Genomic DNA, 15,017 nt, shown 5'->3' on the forward strand with positions numbered 1-15,017 from the left:
TGCAAGGTCGTGAGTTCGGTTCCCGGTACCAGAGAAAGAAAACCAAAAAAAAAAAAAGAAAGTTATCTTTGATCTCAATTATGTGCCTTAACATGAGCTAAAATTAATAATATAAACAAAAATGAAAAATGGGATATAGAAATTAGAGGAGGATTGAGGGAGTGAGAGGGAAGGGGGTTAAAAAGAAAAAGAAACAAGCTGTGGTCTATACATGTAACCCCTCCCCAAGATGACTATAACCTGCATGAACTGCAAATATGTACTAAAAAAAGTTATCTGTGGTAGAAAAGGAGGTGGTAGGCAAAAACACAGAGAGCACTTAAGTGACTATTATGGAAGTCTAAATGTAAAGTGATGAGGGGGAACTGGCTGAAAGAAACTTGTAAGTTAAAATGTATTTAAAATAGCTCCTAACATTTGTAGAGCGAAGTATTAAATTGAGGTCTGTTTGTAATTTACAGACTTGCCACTAGATGGAGAGCTTGTCTTTCCACTAAGTACCTGCCATGTACTACAAAGTTTTAAAGCAAGGTTTATCAAGTATAAACTTCTCTGTATATTTAAAGTTGATAGAATGTGGTTCGCCTTGCTTCCTTAGATAATCAATGTCTTCATTTTATAAATGTGAAGTAATTTAATTAGAGCTAACTAGGAATGCCTATTAGTCATGTATGAAAAATTTGTGAATGTGGGGACGGAAGAAAATGGGTAAGAAGATGTCAACTATCTTGGATATTGGAAAGTATAATGTAATGCACAGTAAAGCAAAATTATTATAGCACAACTTGTACAATTTTCATTGAACTTACAGTCAAAGGCATCTTGTTTCTATAAATGTAACTGTAATAAATATACAGTATACATAGGATTGTTTAAAGTTACTGCTTTGGGCCTGAAACATTTTGTTATTGAGAAAGTAAAATCCAAGGGCATAGTTAAGCAGTTTTTTTTTTTTTTTTTTTGAGTTTTGCTATGCAGTTCAGGCCCTGAACTCACTTTGTAGCCCAGGAGGGCCTTGAACTTTCAGCAATCCTCCTGCCTCAGCCTCCTGAGTGTTGGGAAGTTAAGCAGATTCTAAAATAAGTTTCATGAATATATATCATATTTAGCCATCATTTGCCATTCAGTTTTCTTTTATTCTTAAGTTTTTACATGCATAATTATAAGTTTTTCTTTTATGATAGAACTAAATGTCTAAAGCATTTTAAGGACTCATATTTTTAGTGAAATCATACGGGGTAATATTTTTTCCAAAAATCAAGAGCAAATTATAGAAGTAGAAGGAGGCTGTATTTAAAGTATTCATCTGGAGTTTATTTAAAAAATTTAAGGGACATCTGTCAGTTCTAAGGGAAAAAACACTACCTTGGGGACAGCTCCTTTCAATTTAGTTACTATGCTGAGATGCTTCAGATAAAAACTAATTTGTACTAATGATGGAAGGAGCATGTGTAAAACAGTCACTAATTTATTCCAAATGGTAAAGAAATTACATTTTGTAGACTCTGGCCTAACCTCAATTCGTACTTCTTACATCTTAACCTGTTGTATAACTCAAGCCTACTTTAATAATTATATTTTTATGTGGTGTTGTTACACTTGGTATGTTTAATGTCATCGCATGATTTTCTATTAAGGCTTTAGTACATTTTAAAGGCCTATTGAGATTCTTAACTCTAGCTCTTGGGTGTCCTAATGCATCTGACGTAGTATTTGATGCTATATCTGATTCTTTATAATGGTCCTTTATGTGCTTTGTAGTATTTTAGTTTTTGCTCAACTTTGGGATTTTTCTTCCTGAAGTTGTACAACAGAGACGACAGTATTTGTTTCTAATATACCAGAGACCTGTGGCTTCACTGTCCTGACACAGTCTGACTAGTAATATGTTGATTTAGGGCATCCTGAAGTAAATGGAGAGTATAAATTCAGAATCTAGTCACATGGGCATGGAACAAGCTTGTGGTTTTTCTTTCTCATGGGTTAACTATCCTTTACCTAGGGCCTTGGGGCATAAGACAATTTTCACCGCTTCTCTGGGCTGGTGAATTAAAATCATCTTGTCTTCTTTTCTTCTGAGGAGACAAAGGCAGCACTTTGAAGCTCCAGGCCTGTAATCTCAGCACTCTGGGAGGCTGAGGCAGGAGAATATGAAGTTCAAGTCCAGCCTGGGCAACTTAGGGACCTGGTGAGACTTTGGCTCAAAATAAGAAAGCCTAGGGATGTAGATCAGTGTGAAAGCTCTGGGTTCAATTCCAAAGAAACCAAAAAGCCTGGATGACTTATAATGTATTTTATTTTTTCTTATTTCTATTTATTACAGAGAAAAAATACTTCAATGGGTACCCAATAGAAGTTGTCTAGTATGTTATCAAGCTGAAGTGAATACTTACTTAAGCCTACACAGTCTCAGGCTTTTTCTAGCAATCTTTTAAGGAAGGTATGCCATCTAGTCATCTTTGATTTACATTTCTTTAATTAAGTAGAGGGACTTCTTGAAACTGGCAGTTCTATAGTATCAAGCAGTTCATTTCACACCACCAAATGTTAAGGCAATTTACTAAGTGGCTTAAATAACCTCTAGGTCAATGAACTGAGTCATTAGCACCTCTTTTAAATGATTATTTGTTACCGGTTCAACATTTATATAATCTGTCATAACAGCTTGGATTTTTAAGGGACAGAAATTACTGCTGGAGGCTTAACATAGAGAGTATCATGTAAGTAGCAATGTTTTCTCAGTGATAGTTAAATCATACTGTCTGGTACCGAGTGAGTTAAATCCTGAATACCACAACTAATTACTATGTAATGCTAACTTTAGTTGCTGGTTCATTTTGAGACTCTTTAAAATATGAACTGTGTATTTTACCCCTATGCACTCTCTTAATGATTTGTTTTTTTAGATTGAAATCACTTCCAGCCATCAGTTATACTCTTGGTCTCTACATACGCACTTTTCCAAGCACAAATATTTCTTTTTCCTATTGGTCTGCCAGCCCTGTCAGAGCAAATTTCACTTTAAACTAAATGCTATGATACTTAAAACCTCTTGGATTACTCAGGCTGCTAGTGTGATCTATGACCTTCCGAGAATGACAGCTGAACTTTCCAATTTGCTTATACCGCTTGGGGAACTAGAAAGCACAGGCCAAAAAGGAAAATGTTTCTGATGTTGAACAGAGAGGAGAGTTCTTGTTCTAGGTGGGGGTAGGAGACTATTAAGTACTAAAAAATGCTAATAAGAAATGAAAAGAAACTAAACATGCTGTAAAGCTGAAAACCTCAAACATAATTCAAAAGTTAATGCTAGTACTAAAAATTCTTTAGCTGGACTAACTGGTTAAAATATGAATAATGCCTTAGTTCCTATAAAGTACCAAATAGAATCTTATCATAATGTATTATTGAAATGAACAAGTTCAAGAAATTGAATACAATCTACAATTATTCTGAATATTTTACAAAATGAGCTATGAATTTCGCATCTTTCTCTTATAAAGTTGAAATCTGACACGAACAAAATCAAAGAGGTAATATAGCCATCTAACACGTATGCTGTCCCTACTGACATAATACCAACTGGTCTCTCTTAAACAGATTAATATTAAGTTTCTGTTAAAACTGGTGCCTCCAGAGTCCTTAAATATTGCAGTTTGGGAATATTTTTAATACAGTTTTGAAACTTTTCAATTTTACTACCTAAGAGGCTGACAAATGTTTTTCTTAAAAAAATCTCAAAAGCCTTATCAAATGTAAGATGTTTAATATAAAGTTTCCAATTTATTTCACATTTGTTACCTTTTGTTCCAATTTATTTCATTTGTTACCTTTTTGTTATACAACAGACAAATTATGTTTGATAAAAATCAAGCAGTCATTGATAGGTAAAGACTACAGCAACTAAATCAATCTAAGTAATATATTCCCAAAGTTAACAAAAATAGGAATAACAGAAACTACATTTAAACATACTGAAATGCATATTTTTAAACTGCTAGACATGAATGCTTGAAAATTTGATTCTAAATAAATTCCTAACTGCAAGTATATATAAAAAGCACTTTCTTGAATTATTAGGTATAAAATGAAGACTAATGTTGGGAAGTATTTAATTATTTTGCAGCCACTAATTCAGTAATTCCACTAATAAATACAGGATGGATAAATGTTTCAGTTACTGTCCTCCTGAACATTTAGGATCTCAGAATACTACATGTCAGCATCACATTTAGCAGCATCACATTTAGCCCTGGAACAGGTGCTGAAGTAAATCACTACATTTATTTCACAAACTTTCTTTGTCCTCAGGAATATATTTAACTGTTACATTATGGATCTATTAGGGAAAAAAAAGGGAATCTGTTTTCTGTATAAATCTAAGGCTAATTATAGATATTTAATTGCTTACAGATCTGACAATGAAATAAGATGTTGTTATATCATCTTCAAAGACTAGGACTAGCATCCTCTGGGGACATACTTGTTGATATCAAGCAAATTCTGTGTAGACTGCAATATGGAAGTACTGTATACAATTCTAATAAGTCTTCTTATAATTTAGACCCTATTACTATATCTTAAAACTATTTTCAAAGAGCATAAGGATACATCATACTATTTTTTCTTTTTTTTTTCTGAGACAGGGTCTTGGTATGCAGCCTAGGCTGGCCTTGAGCTTATGATCTTCCTGCTCGGGTTTCCCAGGTGCTGAGATTATAGGTGTGTACCACCATGCGTGGCTCTATTTCTTTTTAATCATCTCTAACACACATGGACATTTTCCCTTAATTTAAGGACTAGAAATTAAGTTTATTAAATTCAGCAAAAATAAATTTTTAAGAAGGCATTTATTAATAACCTCTGAATTTTCTTAAAATTAGTACATTGCAGGACCTCAAAATTAACACGTCTGAATGGGATTTCTGTCTCTACAGATAAACTCTATTTCAGTCTATATCTGCAACTGTATCTTTCACGATTTCTTTCTTTGTAAAACAATGGCTATCATTTGGAACATTTCTATGCATTGAGATTATATTTCTAAGTCTCTTCCAAGATTAGTACAATCTTACAGTATGTACTTGGTTTTGCTATTGTTATGACGAGAAAATAATGAAGCATTCCCTATAAATGCTTAAGCAATTCTGGCTCCTGCCATACAAGCCAGACAGTTACAAGATACCATCCTTGTCATACTTTTTACATATGCTTTCTGTTTGCTTTCACAGGGCTTTTACAAGTCATAGAGATTTATGCCCACACATAGGCATAGTAATTATTGTTGTAGTAAAATAATGCCATGCCCAATCATATCTTTCTTTTACCATAGTAAGGTTGGACTGCTGTATAAATAAGGCTATTCAATCAGAACCCTTCAGATTCTATGCCATGAATAATGCATTTGATGCAACACCTTTAGGATTAAAACTGGGAGATTCTCCTTACTTGACCTTCCCTCTCATTTTTTCTTCGTTTTCTTTTTATAGTACTAAAATAAAGGTAACGTATTTTAGTTATCTCGTGCAAATCATCACTTCCCACTGTGCACACATTCTTGTACTCAGGTATGCTGCTACTGTTTGCTCCCCTTACAAAAGTGCACAGGTCTCGAAAACATTTATAGTGCACTGTATGCATTCTGTGATACTCTTTGTTTTTCAGGTTGTACCTACCTGACAATCTAGGACTTATATAAGAAAGCTGGGCAATGCTGAGAAGTATTCAAGGTGATGGGGATGCACTACGTATTTTCAAGATTATCTGAGTTTTAGGCAGTATGTATTATAAATCAGTGTACAGATATACCTATATAGGTTGTTTCAAGTGTGCAGGGCAAGGAACAACTTGATTCCATTTAAGATAACTCTAATCCCTACCTGCCTATGGTAGAGAGTATCTTCCTTCCCAGAATTTGGAGAAAAAAAAGGGCAAGATGCAACAGTAAGGAGTTCTAATAGTATCTTTTCTCCAATAGTATCTTTTCTATAACATATATAGAGAATGACGTAAATTATAATGTACTATTTGTAAAGGCCTTGAAATCAATATTTAGAAAAAAAACTTTTGAGCCTTTTAAGAGTGCATGCTTATCACCTTAAGAAATCTTAGATGAAATGTGAACACATGTGTAAACATGGCTTTAGGGGTTTCTTGCATAAATTTCAAAAGACATAGATCTTTTTTCTTTTTGGTGCTAGTCATTCACCCCAGAGCCCCGCACATACTAAGGATGTGTTCTGCCAATTAACTACATCCCTCAGGCCTTGAAAAGATGTACATTTTAAGTTACAGTAGTAACTTAAAACTTTATCTGTCCACTGCCTAGAATACTTCTTTCATCCTTTCACATTAGAGGGGCTATAAATTAGCCACTTGGTTCTGTCTACAGAATACACAAATCTGTATTCCTTTTTAAGGTTGCTTTGTCTTTTAATTTCTGTTAGGCTAGTATGAAAATGCTTCATTTTAGCGTGGAAAAACCTGGAAAAGAAAGAATTTCTAAAAAAGTGGAATGTATCTACTTTAGATACAATTTCTTATAAAGTTAAACACATATTTTAAATAAATGTGCATGTATACACACTTATATTTTACATTATTTTAGCTAGAATGCTGACAGGTGTATAAAAGATATGCAGAATTCATGATTATGTTCCTATTTAGGTAAATTTAAGACTATTTAAGATCTTTAGTGTTTTTTTTTCCAGTACCAGGAATCAAACTCACAACCTTGCACTTGCCAGGCAGGAGCTGTGCCACTGAGCTAAGTTCCCAGCCCAAGATCTTTAATTTAAAGAGCATAGAAAGTCTTTGTTGATTATACTTCTGTAATCTGAAATAATACCATAGAAATATGTAGCTTTCACTTAAAAAATCAATACACAAATAAAGAGATTTGATATATACCTATAATTTAACAGAATTACAAAGTTTAGGAAATTATTAAAATTTAAAATTACTAAACTTTCTTCTCAAACACAGAAACAAAATGCATCAGAAGTCAATCTGTTACAGTGCCAATTATCTCTGCAGTAGTCTGAGCTCTGTCTCACTCATGGGGTTTGAGTGTTGTGAGACTTAATGATCTGAGCTACTACTGAAAGACTACACAGCCTACAATTTCTTGCAGGTGAATTCTGTCAGATTACGGGCTGTAATGAATCTTTTAAACTCGAGGTTTCTCTTCCATTTTTACGTAACCACCAATGGAAGTTTACTACCATTTTAAGAAAAATGAGAAAACCTAATTAATTTTAACAAATCCTTTGTAACCTGAAACTTTTTCTAATGAAAATTTTAAGAATTCTTCACTGGCTAGGATGTCAGTGATAAAAGAGAAGTTCAAAGTCCTAAATGTTTTGTTACTTGTTTTACACCTATAATCTACCTAAAATGAAAAAGTTTCTACTCAGTAAACATCTGCTCACGAGATGGGAGGCAGAGAAATTAGCATATGTATCAAAATCTTTTATACAGTGGCTCTCCCAAATCTCACCATTATTCAAATTACATTTTGAAGGTTTTTGTTTGTTTGTTTCTCAAAGACAGGGTCTTGCTATGCTATGTAACTCAAGATGCCATTGAGCTTGCTACTATATCCAGGCTGGCCTTGAATTCATACTCCTCCTACTTACTGATACAATTTTACAGAAGCAATATTTCTGTTACAATGGCACAACATGGTGCTGTCTGGATTAATCCTTCCCGACTATTCATTGTAATAAGAGGCAACTCAACTACAATGAATTATCAGTATGTTCAAATACAGTATTTCCTTACATAGCCTATATAATTTTAGGAAGTTCTATTTAAAAAAATAATGTAATTCTTTGTCAAATATTGTACTGTTCAGCTTAAAATGTCAGAAAATCTGAATCTAATTTTTAAAAGAAAATTTACCACCTTACCTACTCAGTCTTTTTGTTTTTCTGTAAGAAAATGCTACTGGTGTATGTTTCTGTAAAAATTAAATGAATGACAACACTCTAGCATAATCTTCAAAAAAGGGTGAGGTCCATCATTTAAGATAACATAGCATTCTTTTCTAAAGATGACTAATTCTGTTTCCTCTAAAAATTAAAAAAATGTCTAAGTTGTTTGCTCTGGATATAAACATACACAATCGCATACATGCATACTTTTTAAATTCAAAGTGTAGGGATAACATAAAAGTGAGGAGGAATAGATAAAAGCCCATTGATATCCAAATACTGTACAGACACTGTACCTAACTCCCTTCATAAGCCTGACAATACTATTATCCTTAAATATATATATTTTTAAAAAGTCACGGAATCACAAGTAGGCTGCTTGAATGTATCTCAAAAATTATATTTTAACGATGAAAGATAGGCCTCTCCAAGGGAGAGTTCTGATGGATGCATATATCTCTAGATCCCATTCAAGTTCTTATCGATTAAAAAGATGTCAAATAACAAGAAATACAAACACACAACTTTACCATAAGTATATATTTTATGTTATATAAAGTTAATTTCAATCATCATTACATAAACTTTAAATAAAATTATCTTTTGGAAATCATAGTGACAGTAACAATAAAAAGCTTATCAGCATATATGCCATATTTCGATTTATCTATTGTCAACTATGACTTGGTAATAGGAAAGAAAGATTAGGGAAATTTTGTTTTAAGTGTGAAGTAGAACTTATTATGATAGAACTTATGTTATTTATGTTATTCTAAGTTCACAATATACTTTTGGTTATTGCTTTTATTACATTGTGCTGATTTACTCCAACATTTTGATTTTTATAAGAAAGACAATGATTTATTCTGTGAAAACAGATAGCTGTAACAGTAACCGAGTTCAATAGTGAGAAACTAGAAACTGATTTCTTTTTTATGTATCTTACTTCTAATAATACTACATACTTATATATGTAAACTTGATCCATATAAGCATACAATAAAACATACTTATTTTGGCTGTCACCTGAAATGGCCTTCTGAGGGTAAATTTCTTGACAGATACAAAAGCTCCTAAAATGCAACTGCCAACCACAAAATAAGGCAAAAGAAAGATAAACAGTCTAAGAGGAAAATAAAATTATATATGCTTACTGAATCAAATAATGCTTGAGATTTCATAATAAAAGACAACGAAAGATTTTTTTTTGTACTTCACTATAAAGATGCAGATATTAAAGTATACAATTAAGCTTAAGTGAATTGGATATTGAAAACATTTATGTAGGGACCCATTCATAAAATGGTTCGATGTCATTTTTACTCTAAGCGTAACTATTATAATGTAGGTATCAGATGTTTTAGTACTGAGGATCATGCCCAGGGTCTTGTGCGTACTTGGAAAGACTACCATGGAGCTAGCCTCAGCCAGGGACTGAACCTGGGCTTAGTGCTTGTTAAAGAAGTGCTCTACCGAGTGCCCATCTCCAGTCCAGGGTTTGTGAAATCTATAAAATTCCCTTAAATACTCTGCTATTTTCTCAATAACCAAATGTGAGAAATCATGTTCTGACTCTAACTCTCTAAGTACAAATTTGTGTTGAAATTAAACATAGAACATAGCCAAAGAAATAAACTATTTTATTTGAGAAAGCCTTGGTCTTTTAAAAGCCTTAAAAGAGACCTAATTTGAATCTTAATGGTTGAATGCATTAAGTCCACACCCATCCCGCCCCTCCCCTTGCACACCTATTCTCAGTAAAACTTTCTAAATCTTTCTTCCTGGATTGGCCTTGCAACCACTTGACTTGATGAGGTAGGTCACTTGAAAAGGAAGAAAGCTCAATAAAATGAATTACAAAGTCAACAAGATTAAACTGATTGCACTGTTTTCATACATCTAGCTGAAATTCTGCAAATATGCAGTTGGCTGTGGCTTGGCATTTAACAGCCTGCGATCAGTAAGGAGGAGGAAATTTTATTCTCATTAACTGTTGCAGATTTACTGCAGTGAAAAAGGGCTATGTAACCCGAGATGTGACAGTACAGAAAGATCAAAGTCAAGGACTGGAAACTAAATAAACCCTCTGGCTACTTCCTGCAAGGAAAATTCACTTTGGCAATGTAAAACAGAGCTCAGTTAAAAACTAATCTCAGTTTTATGAGCTGTCATAGCAGCTCAAGTGGTTTGGACCAGCTGAGTTTAGAACATTATATTTCCTTGTTTTTCTCTTAGATACTTCTGTAGGAAGTTTTATAGTTTCCCCCTCCCTTTTAAAAACACAACAACAAAAATCTCTTTTCTTTTAGTTGAAACTGAGAATGTAACCACTAAACTTATTAAAGCAGGTAGGTCTTCATTTGCACATTCCTTTCTCATTTACTACAAAATAATATTTTATTCTTAGATTTATTTGACAATATAAATTTAATAATTCATCTACAATCTGTACAATTCCTATTCAAAATAAGTGCAAACCAGTTTACACAGCCCATATGGCCTGTATCTGAGGAATAAGCTATTTGTAATCACACATCTGGAATGACTGTAGGCAATATGGAGAAAATGGGTATTAATTAATGCCACAGTTAAAAACCTATGGGCTCTAAGTTCTAGCTGTTTTTAAAGAACCTATTTAAGAAAAATGATCTAGCTTAATATTTTAGTAAGAAAAATAACACTGGTTTATAAATACATAAATCACATCAAAACACTGATGGGCTAGAATGACTCTACCTTAAATTAGGAAATCTCCCTGAGTTAAAATAAGCTAGTCTACTTCCTTTTAATGTTTCAGAGGTGTGGTTATCAACTATTTGATGAGCATACTTTTGTTATTTTTATTAGTGTACGAATAGGTCACTAGAAAAGCCATTTGCATTCTCAATCTTGCTACCTTTAGATTTTTTTTATAGTTACTAGACAAAATATATAAGAGCAATCATCTTGGCCTAAAAACTTTTGATTTACTGTTTTAATTAACAACTAATTTTTATATCTGTACAGTCAACAAAAACAGACTATATGTGAAAATATATGAATTTGGATAATCACTCTTAAATGGTAGTGATATAATTAACTTCCTGCCATGATTGGGTTAGCTCTCTATATCATTTCTTCTAGCACAAAGCTACACCATAATCAATGTGTCAACATTTTTATAGGATCTAATCATATTCAGATTACTTTATTTATAGACTGATTTTTGCCTGAATTTCTTCCCCTAAAAGAAAGTTCTAATAAAGTGACAATAAATTTGGATTTCTTTGGGAGTATTTTTGGGTGTTATAGACAGCTAATTATGAGCATACCTCCAAAAACTGCTCGAAGTACCAGGTACAAAATAGTATTAAACTGATGAAAGCAGTTCTGTCATCAACTTCTTTTGCTTCTAAATTTCTCAATGCAAGTAAGTAACTGGAAACTACTTTTCCAAGTCAGAAAGTAAAACTTCTTTAGAATAAAACATCTCCCCAAGATTCTAGGATTTTAAGCACTGACTTTTGGTTTGTACTTCTGAATTTCAGTAAAGTTTACAATTGCAAATGTTGATGTGTGATAATCTAATAAAATCTGTCCTTAAAGGTTATAGGCCCAATTTACTAATATAACCTAATTCAATTATCCTTGGGAAATGTAAATTATCAGTGTACAAGTAGTGCAACTAAATATCCTTGCCTTTTCAATTCTAGAAAAAAAGCTGTCTCCATAAAAAGTCTAAACAAGACAAAATAAAACTAACATATAATCAACCTATGGATTAATTCATGGGCACAAAACAATGGCACCATGCAGGCAAATATTTACATTGGTTAATTAGCTGAATAAATGATTTGCATGAGGCATTTACCCTTTATGACTGAGATAATCCTACTCGTTTCATTGTCATTTTTTATACAACTGGATTTAATCTAAAGAAAATTTAGTGGACTAACTACTTAAAAGAGTTTAATGGTAGTGAACTAATTATAATTACTTACGTGTTAATACACAGCAGTGTGCCTCCAAGCAAATCTGAAGTACTAATGTATGGTAAACCATGTCAAATGTATTTATGCAAAATTGGTACACCATTTAAGCTACTTATCTTACTCTGAATTTTAATAACATTTAATCCAAACTTTCTAAACCATAATACACTGATAGACATACCTGCTTGTCATCTAGAGGTGGTTAACCCAAGCTTAAAGGCTTCACTCTTTAATTAGCTACTTGGTTAGTCCTTTAAAAATGTCTGGGCCTGAATTTCCACACTGTTAAAATAGGGACAGTGGTTGCTTTTGCACCATCTACCACACACACGTTAATGATCAAATGCAATATATGAAGGTATGAGGCTTAGGTCAATGCAGATATTAGTCTCTGTATATTTAGATTTGGACTTTTTAAATGCATTAAACATTTTATTCTTGGATTTTTTAGATACTACACTAAGATATTCCATCTTAAAAAATAACTGGTGAAACTATTATGGGAGTATTCAGAAAGAAAAATGAAACTTCATGTAAAGATTATATAAGAGCAAGAGCCTCATGCTTCTATTTCATTTGATTTTCTCTGTTTTGTTACATAGTGATTGCCATTTACATTCTGTTTTTCACTCTACTTCATTAGTGAGCTCTAATTTAACTCTACTTCATTAGTGAACTCTAATTTACCTCTACTTCATCTCATGAAGATGGGAAGAATTTAAAATTATTTCTATTGGTTAAAACTAGGTATAGATTTGCCTTTGCTCCAAGCCTTGAAATGGATGTTTACACATGCTAAAATGTCATTTGCATAAATGAACATACATTTTATAATAACTTTAAAATAAAATGGTACACAGATCTGGATATTTTTAGATTGAATGATATACCCTGCTTGAAATGGAGCAACTTTTAAAAGTAAACAGGCTATTGTCTTGTTACCAAACTCTGGTGTTATAAAGAGGTTCTACTGTATGTATTTTAAGCATGGTTTAAACAAACTTCCGTTTAAACTAAGAGCAACTCAAGCAAGTATCCTAACCTAAATCCAGTTAAGAGCAAGTATTAGGAACCTAAGTGAATGTGCATGTGAAGGACAAAGAATAAAGAGTAGATGTAGAAAGTACTTTGCACAGACAAAATGCTTAATAAGTGTTTGTTATTCAGTAATATATATTGTTTAACAATGTGCTTGTTTTAAAGTAAAAATGTTTGCAGATTGAGAGTAAGTCAACAAATCTGGTACCAAAATGTGTTAACACATGCAAATGAAAATAAATGGATTGCCAAATACTCAACCATGCTTTTGTATTACCAGAATTACAGACGTGGCAGTGGTATATCTAACTTTATGCTGTGAAAACATCATACAAGGGAAGTTTTAATATAGAGGAAATGAATTAAAAGGATCTCCTTGGTCAACTCTTAAAAAAGTGAAGAATGTTCTTATTGCTAAGTGTATCTACTTTGACCTTCACATGTAGATTTCACTTAGAACTCTAGTACAGTATAAACTTGGCAAAATCTTGTGGAAAAGAGTGTGTTGAAAAATTAATTCTACATATACATATACCCCATTACACTTAGTATTACTTGAATTGTTTGATAATAACAACTTCTTTATCCAGTCTTTGTTTTTACCTTTGAATACTTCATACAGATGACATTAAAAAATGAAGTAAATGAGTTGAAATGGACAATTTGAGGCACTTGTTCTGCATAATCAAATGCCTTCCACAAAAGTTTTATCGACTTAAATTCCCAGCTGTATGAGTATTTCTTTGCTTTAATGTGTGGGTAGTAGCATTAAAAAAATCTTTATGATTGGTGAAAAGGGTATCTGGTTACTTTACTTTGTGACTACCCTGTCTAGAAAAATTACTAAAGTGAGGAGAACTTTGCTTTAAAGCTTTCATGTAACTGGGTACAGTAATGCCTATAATCCTAGCTAGTACTTTGGGAGGTTGAGGCAGGAGGAGCCCAAATTCAAGATTAGCCAGGGTACCTTAGTGAGGCCCTGTCTCAAAAATAAAAAGGACTGGGAATGTACCTCAGTGAAAAGCCCAGTATTCCTAGTATTGCCCCCACCTCCAAAAAAAGCCCTTATGCAGCATGTTTTCTGCTGAGAAAAAACTAATAGAAGAGACATTCACAAAATAAAAAAAAAGCAATGATTATCTGATAGAAATTTAATAACATTAAAGCAATGTTTTATTTATTTATTTATTTATTTGTTTTTTTTTGGTTTTTCTCCTGTACCAGGAACCGAACTCACGACCTTGCGCTTGCCAGGCAGGCGCTTTGCCGCTGAGCTAAATCCCAAGTCCCAATGTTTTATTTTTTAAAAGCAATGTTTTAGTGATGATCTTTAAAAGAGTTTATAAGCATTTGCCAATTAATTTAGTTTTCACAATGCTGAACAAATTGTTAGTCTCAGTGTCTATCAAAGGAAATGTTTTGAGGAGGTCCTTTTAACTTTTCTTAGAACTTCCCACGTAATTTCTATAATGCTGTTATAGTAGTAAAGATCACTATCATTTAACTACCATGGGTTGGAACAAATGAAGAGAATTTCAGTTATCAATTAAAAAGTGGTAAAAGATTTATCCAAAACAGAATTTTGTAGGCATACTTATTTTCATCACAACATTAATAGAATTTCTTTGGTGAAATTAAGGGTTGTAATGTGGACAATCTGATTTCTTTTTTGAATAACTGTTATAAACTAAACTCAGAATATGTAATCTTAATACTATATACTTCTGTAAATACTACATAATGCCTTCTAGATAGAACATGAAGTTTTGAGATTCTTCTTCTCAAGTGAAAAAACTGTAAGCCATATAGCTGAGTATAATTAGTGCTTTAATGAAAAAAATAAGTCTTAATTTTACAGGGAAAATCTTAGCCACAGGAAAAATCAAATATTGAAAAATTCAAATGGAAGTTTCTTTTTTGAAACAAACTTTCACTAAGTTGCCAGGCTGGCCTCAAACTCCCGATCCTTCTGCCTCAAACTGCTGAGTAGCTGTGATTATAGGCACTCAACACTACGACCAACAAAAGATTATTTTTATAATAAGAAATAATTTATTAATTCTATTCAGCATGA

The 15,017-nt window shown here is 32.6% G+C and overlaps 1 protein-coding gene across 5 annotated transcripts in view; it reads right to left on the reverse strand.

Annotated features, from left to right (window-relative positions):
- The window catches only part of LOC102004253 (kinesin-associated protein 3), a 170,370-nt gene that overhangs the window by 7,624 nt on the left and 147,729 nt on the right, over positions 1 to 15,017 (reverse strand). The window lies entirely within an intron of this gene.

This window comes from Chinchilla lanigera, unplaced genomic scaffold, assembly GCF_000276665.1.
Source record: "Chinchilla lanigera isolate Chin_1 unplaced genomic scaffold, ChiLan1.0 scaffold00061, whole genome shotgun sequence".
NCBI lineage: Eukaryota > Metazoa > Chordata > Mammalia > Rodentia > Chinchillidae > Chinchilla > Chinchilla lanigera.